A 7,371-nucleotide genomic window follows, 5' to 3' on the forward strand; every position below is an offset into this window, starting at 1 on the left:
ATTCTACTGTACGGTGGCATTTCCAAAAACCTGAAATAAACTTCTGTCAAACAAACGCACAGTGAGCTTTGAATGTGCTTCCCTGCACGTTCAGCGAGATGTACTTACTAAACCGGAGCCTTTCGTCTTAGCCAGTCGCTTTGCGGATCGCTGACAATGAACAGGTATCCCCTCTCACAAAGCACCGTATCAGCAAGCTGCGACAAGCACTTGCGGAGTTCCGCTTATCGAAATGCTTATCTTGACAGAAAGCGAACGTCTTCACAGCTGTGAATGCTACAACTCGGCACGTATTCAGAGAACAAACTAGGCACGATTGATTCTGACATGTATCTCCTTTGCTCTTGATCTATGGGAACATTGCTCAAGATAGTGAAATTCGATGTTGGATGCTGATTTGAACATCTACGTACACGATCTGTTGCTGTCATCATAATGGTTCTCACTTTAGACGCAAAGATCTCTCCGTTTGGCGCCAAAGACAAAGGATTTTTTTCATATTCAGTGTAGTGGGTATCACATCAAGAATGTTTTTAGATAAAGTGGTATTTCCCAAGTCTGCTGTATTTATTTTATTGGTTCACGACTATTTTATGCCTTTTAGGCTATTTTCAAGTGATATATGCCTTATTGAAATGTCAGAAAGCAACAAGACAGCATAAATGTGAACCAAAACGAAAAGAACATCTAAATTTAAAGGCGCTGTCATTTTAATGCATGTGGCACATTTTTCTAATGTAGAGAACCACCTGAAACTAGCCTAAAAGGTAGAAGCTAATCGTGAACCGATAAAATAAATACAGCATAAGTTGAAATTGCCATCTTCTTTTGAAGACAGTGTACTTTCTCTTGTCAACTACAGGCAGCAATTACACATACAAAATGTAATACGAGTGCAGTCTACAATTGCATTTACTACAGAGACTCATAGTAGTTCAGAGTCACCTTGTCTCCCAATTCCTGTTCTGAAAAAAATCAGTGATTACGAGATCTACTCTGTCCTTTTGCGTCGAAGCTGGACAAAACTGACAGTCACGTTTCGTAAATGTTACTGACCGTTGTACATGCGTATGTGCGGGGAATGAAGAATACAAGCAAGCGCTGATTTCTTTTCGCAGTATTAATTACTGCTCACTTTACGGTTTTGTTTTAGACCGATCAGCACTTTATAGTCGATTTCATAAAACATGTACTCCCAAATCTGCTGGTAAGACAACTTATGAAAGATACTTAATTGGACGGGAGCGTCTTGTCTCTAAGCATGCCACATAAATAATTTTATTTGTACAACCCTTTATGGACGCGGATTTGTTTTTATTTTATTACTAGTCTCGATCAAATACGATCATCTGCAGCTCTATCTGTGCTAATAAAATTGTATAAAAACATACACTTATTAGCCAAGAATGACATGGTAAATCCGAATCCGAAACCCAAGCAACTGCACGTGGCCAATACGATGGGGCGAACGACGGCGTATCCTTGTGGCCAATGACTGACTTGAATTCTGCGAATTCAAACACTACATCTGTTGCACCCTTCACTGTCAGTATTTCGTCAATAAAATAAATAATAAAACCCTCCCGTTCCTAACGGTACTACGAATATCCTAGGCTTATTATCTCCCCATATAAATATATATATATATAAAATGGTAAATCCGAAACCCAAGCAACTGCACAGGCCAATACGATGGGGCGAACGACGGCGTATTTTTGTGGCCAAAACTGACATAAATTCTGCGAATTCAAACACTACATCTGTTGTACCCTTCACTGTCAGTATTTCGTCAAAATAAATAATAAAACCCTCGCGTTCCTAACGGTACTACGAATATCCTAGGCTTATGATCTCCCCATATATATATATATATATATATATATATATATATATATATATATATATATATATAATGGTAAATCCGAAACCCAAGAAACTGCACGTGGCCAATCCGATGAGGCGAACGACGGCGTATCCTTGTGGCCAATGACGGACATGAATTCAGCGAATTCAAACACTACATCGCTGTACCCTTCACTGTCAGTATTTCGTCAATAAAATAAATAATAAAACCCTCGCGTTCCTAACGGTACTACGAATATCCCAGGCTTACGATCTCCCCATGTCGCACCCTAACGGGTCGAGGACGACCTTACAGATGCTGCCACCGTTAAGAGGTTGAAGCACAAGAAGTGGACTCAGAACTTGAGAAACATGACTGACAGTCACCTAAAAACGGATATGCATCTTTGCAGTAAACAGTACAGAATGGGTGCACAAATATAAGCAGATTAACTTGTGCAAATGCAGTTCTCAACTAGCGACCGTAAAAAATAAAATACTTCTCTCCGTTGTCGCACAGCTGAGCGAAATGGGATTTCCTCAGGGATCTGTGCTTGGGCCTGATTTAAAATCAACGTGGGAGACAGTCACTGACAAACAGATATGCATCTTTGCAGTAAACACTAACGAAAGGGTGTACAAATGTAAGCAGATTAACATGTGCAAGTGCAGTTCTTAACTAGCGACTGTAAAAAATAAAATACTTCTCGCAGTTGACGCACAGCTGAGCGAAATGGGGTTTCCTCAGGGATCTGTGCTTGGGCCCGATTTACAGCCAACGTGGGAGAGGGACCGTTTTTTTTAGCGCTAAGTATCAAACGAATGATGTGTTTCTTGGCAGCAAGAATGTATGCGTCGCCTAGGGACAAGCTCGCAGCCGGCTTACCTGTTGGCAGGAGATGGGAGTCCGACGGCGGGTGTGTGACTGTTGCGTCCGCTGAGCGCCGCTCGCCTTGTAAGAGGAGCGCGCGGCGCACACTTTGAACCACGAGCCCAGATACGGAGAGGCGCCCTTTGGACGCGCGTCTTGATAGCCAGCAGCCGGCTGGCCACTGGTCGTGGCGAGGCGCGGGACGTGTGCACGCCCGCCGCACGCTGTCGCCCTGGAGACCGAGGCGCCCCCGCCTGCGGACGTTGGCATCGCTGGACGGTGTGCCCGCCGACAAAGGGAGTGCGTCTGCAGAGCTGAACCTTATCCATCGCTCTCGGAGAATGCTCAGAATACTGACAAGGCGCGCGATATAGTGGCTTCCTCAAGGGTCTGTTCTTGGTCCTGATTTACCACAAACACCATAGTAATTCACAATTATGAAAAATTACAGAGAATATTTTTTAATGTATTTCCCAACGTTCCATATTTCGATGAAAATTCACTTGCTCAATCAAGAATGCTCAGTACGCTGATCAGGTGGACGAAGTACACTACTAGCCATTAAAACTGCTACACCAAGAAGAAATGCAGATCATAAACGGGTGGATATTCATTGGACAAATACATTATACTAGAACTGACATGTGGTTACATTTTCACGCAGTTTGGGTGCACAGATCCTGAGAAATCAGTACCCAGAACAACCACCTCGTTGCCGTAAAAACGGCCTTGATACGCCTGGGCATTAAGTCAAACAGAGCTTGGATGGCGTGTAAGGTACAGCTACCCACGCATTTTCAACACGATACCACAGTTCATCAAGAGTAGTGACTGGCGTATTGTGACGAGCCAGTTGCTCGGCCACCATTGACCAGACGTTTTCAATTGGAGAATGTGTTGGCCAGGGCGGCAATCGAACATTTTCTGTATCCAAAAAGGCCCGTACAGGACCTGCAACATGTGGTCGTGCATTATCCTGCTGAAATGTAGGGTTCCGCAGGGATCGAATGAAGGGTAGCCCCACGGGTCGTAACACATCTGAAATGTAACGTCCACTGTTCAAAGTGCCGTCAATGCGAACAAGAGGTGACCGAGACGTGTAACCAATGGCACCCTGTACCATCACGCCGGGTGATACGCCAGTATGACGATGACGAATACACGCTTCCAATGTGCATTCTCCGCGATGTCGCCAAACACGGATGCGACCATCATGATGCTGTAAACAGAACCTGGATTCATCCGAAAAAATGGCGTCTTGCCATTCGTGCACCCAGATTCGTCGTTGAGTACACCATCGCAGGCGCTCCTGTCCTTGATGCAGCGTCAAGGGAAACCGCAGCCGTGGTCTCCGAGCTGATAGTCGAAGCTGCTGCAAACGTCGTCGAACTGTTCGTGCAGATGGTTGTTGTCTTGCAAACGTCCCCATCTGTTGACTCAGGGATCGAGACGTGGCTGCACGATCCGTTACAGCCATGCGGATAAGATGACTGTCATGTCGACTGCTAGTCATACGAGGCCGTTGGGATCCAGCACGGCGTTCCGTATTACCCTCCTGAACCCACCGATTCCATATTCTGCTAACAGTCATTGGATCTCGACCAACGCGAGCAGCAACGTTGCGATACGATAAACCGCAATCGCGATAGGCTACAATCCGACCTTTATCAACGTCGGAAACGTGATGGTACGCATTTCTCCTCCGTACACGAGGCATCACAACAACGTTTTACCAGGCAACGCCGGTCAATTGCAGTTTGTATATGAGAAATCGGTTGGAAACTTTTTTCTTGTCAGCAAGTTGTAAGTGTCGCCAACGGCGCCAACCTTGTGTGAATACTCTGAAACGCTAAACATTTCCATATCACAGCATCTTCTTCCTGTCTGTTAAATTTCGCGTCTGTAGCACGTCATCTTCGTGGTGTAGCAATTTTAATGGCCAGTAGTGTAGGTTGTTCCTCAGAAGTCTGAGTTTGACCCTGATTTACAACCAACAGTTTAAGGGTAAACTGATGAGTGTGGTAAAAATTCGATGCCATTGCACTTCATCTACTGAAAGAGCTATGAAAACAGTCGACTACTCACGGAGAACGCTGAGTAGGCAGGAGAACCGGTGGGTTCCTCATGGACCTCCATTTGGCCATAATCTACAGGCATTGGAGTAAACCTATACGGGTAAAGAAAGAAGTGGGAACCTTCCTGGCCTGCGCTGGCGTGGTGACCATCACAAAAAGTTCTGTCACCTCTGTGAAAGGGTTAGTTTGCTAGTTTGGATCCACAGGGTGTGGATCGGCGGCGTTGACCATACGTCTCGGTATGAGTGTCCATGAATATGGTCGCATCGGGGAGGTAGAAGACGCAAGCTTTTGAAGGGTAGTGGTATAGAGAAGACGGAAAAACGTGACACTGCCAGTAGTTGGAAGGAAACCTCTGCGACACTATAGGAGGATAGTAAGGCTGCAATTGAATTATGCTGCCAACAGCGACAGTTGATGCAAGGGTACTAGGATCGTTAGCAATGAGGAAGTTGCCGTTAGTGTTGGGCACCGACGATGTCTCCTGGACCAACTGCAACGGTCTCAGTCCTGTGACATGCAATGGTCACCATCAGAGACGTTACTTTGACAATGAAATCAGTCGCTCAGTGCTGAAATTTGTGTATATTTAGTTGGTGTTTTACGTGTTGCCATTTTCCCTGTATCAGTCTGTGTGGCTGACGGACCCACTCAGCTTAACTGAAATACGGCAGCTCGCCGATGTAATGTTGTCTGCAATTTTGGGTTTTTGTCAGTTTCCCTACGAGAGAGTATTATTGGTCTGGCCCGGTCTGTTATATTTCTGTGTTTGGTTGTGATCGTAGTTCCTCAGAAGTCGCGTTAGCCGAATATCTCAAGTTTCTGTATAGTCGGGTGGTGAATTTCGAATATACTTCCAGGAGGGTCTCGAACTGAAGAGCATCGAAAACACTCGACCAGTAACCAAGGATGGGTCGCACCAGCGTTCTATAGAGGTCTCCTTTGTGGATCAGCTGCGCTTTCACAGTTTTCTCCCTATATTCCTAAGTCGACCATTCACCTTCCCAACAACCAACCACAAGTGCTCGTTCCGTTTCATATCTCTTTGCTTCGTTACGCCCAGTTATATAATTGACGTGACTGTCAAGCAGCATATCGCTAGTAATGTGCTCTAATAATATTCATCTGCATTCGATAACACTTTTGTACGTTACACCAAATGGAAATTCTTAGTCATCCAGTATCCTACATTCGCTCAACGGTGACACTTGCCTGTACACTACACTGTCATCAGCAAACAGTCTCACAAGGGGAGGCCGCCAATTGTGAAATTCAGATTCGATTCATACTGCGCATAATAAAAGCTCATGGCCAGAGGTGTAATGTGGCAAAGCACCAAGATGCACTTCTCAGCCGTTGTCGAGAAAATCGACAATTAAAAGAAACCGTTGCGGTGAAATACTCTCTGCGATTAATAATGTTCTACAACGTCGTGGCGCAGCGGTAAGCGCTCGGGTTTGTAATTCGAAGGTCGCCGGATCGAATCTCACACCATACAACTTTTTTTTTTTTTTTAGTATTTGTTTTTTGTAATTCAAATGCGTATCGAACATCATTATGTTTTCCGCATACAAAGTTGTATTTCACAAATGTTATTAATTGTCTTCATAATGTTAACCACGTATAGTTAACGGAAGACGAAGAAACGATATTCCGAAACGAATACGTATAGTGTAAGTCAAACGTTCGAATTAGAATAGAGACTCCACGAACACAAATTCGCTGTGGTAGGTATGAAATATAAACTCCGTTACTCGCTCGTTACACTTGAAGGACAGATGTTGAATGGGCCGAAACGAGCCACCGCATAACAGCGTAGTTGCCTGCTAACTTCGAAAGAAGGTAGATGCGGTCCCTAGCGCAACTTATAACATCGTCGAAAATCAGTGCGGACGGGAGAGCTTTGGTGCACCCTGTTAAAAAAAAAAAAAACGGAAAAATGGAGGCGGTACAATTGGAGAGCGATCCGCCTTCACCAACATGCATAAGCAATTCATTAATAGTTTATATATATATATAAACTATTACGAACGCGAGCGCTTACCGCTGCGCCACAACGCTGTAGAACATTATTAATCGTAGAGAGTATTTCACCGCAACGGTTTCTTTTAACTGTCGATTTTCTCGACAACGGCTGAGAAGTGCATCTTGGTGCTTTGCCACATTACACCTCTGGCCATGAGCTTTTATTATGCGCAGTATGAATCGAATCTGAATTTCACAATTGGCGGCCTCCCCTTGTCAGATTGCCGCTCGCTACCCACCAGATCGTTTGTGTGCATACAGAACAAGAGCCGCCTCATCACACTTGTCTGGGGCACTCCTTACGATACCCTTGTCTCTGATGAACAATCGCTCTCCAGGACAACGTACCGGGTTTTATTGCTTAAAAACTCTTGACCTTCATTGCATTCTTCAACTGAGACTTCAGCTGGGTTCACCATTATCTTCTGATTTATTCTAAAGTGCCCTAACTGTTCCCTAATTTGAAATTGGGTCGCTCGGTGGCTCGGTGGATAAATCGCAGACTGTGGATCCGAAGGTCTGGCGTTTATTCCACGGTCAGTCGCAGGATTTTTATCT

General features: G+C 44.8%; 1 protein-coding gene across 1 annotated transcript in view; it reads right to left on the minus strand.

The window, feature by feature from the left end:
- Window positions 1-2,881, minus strand: part of LOC124776697 (retinaldehyde-binding protein 1) — a 121,362-nt gene extending 118,481 nt beyond the window's left edge. The window contains exon 1 of the mRNA XM_047251801.1: window positions 2,729-2,881. The gene's annotated coding sequence lies outside the window, so the exon portion shown is untranslated. The remainder of the gene's footprint in view (window positions 1-2,728) is intronic.
- Between the last annotated feature and the right edge of the window lie 4,490 nt (window positions 2,882-7,371).

The sequence above is a fragment of the Schistocerca piceifrons genome, chromosome 2 (genome assembly GCF_021461385.2).
Source record: "Schistocerca piceifrons isolate TAMUIC-IGC-003096 chromosome 2, iqSchPice1.1, whole genome shotgun sequence".
In the NCBI taxonomy this organism is placed as follows: Eukaryota; Metazoa; Arthropoda; class Insecta; order Orthoptera; family Acrididae; genus Schistocerca; species Schistocerca piceifrons.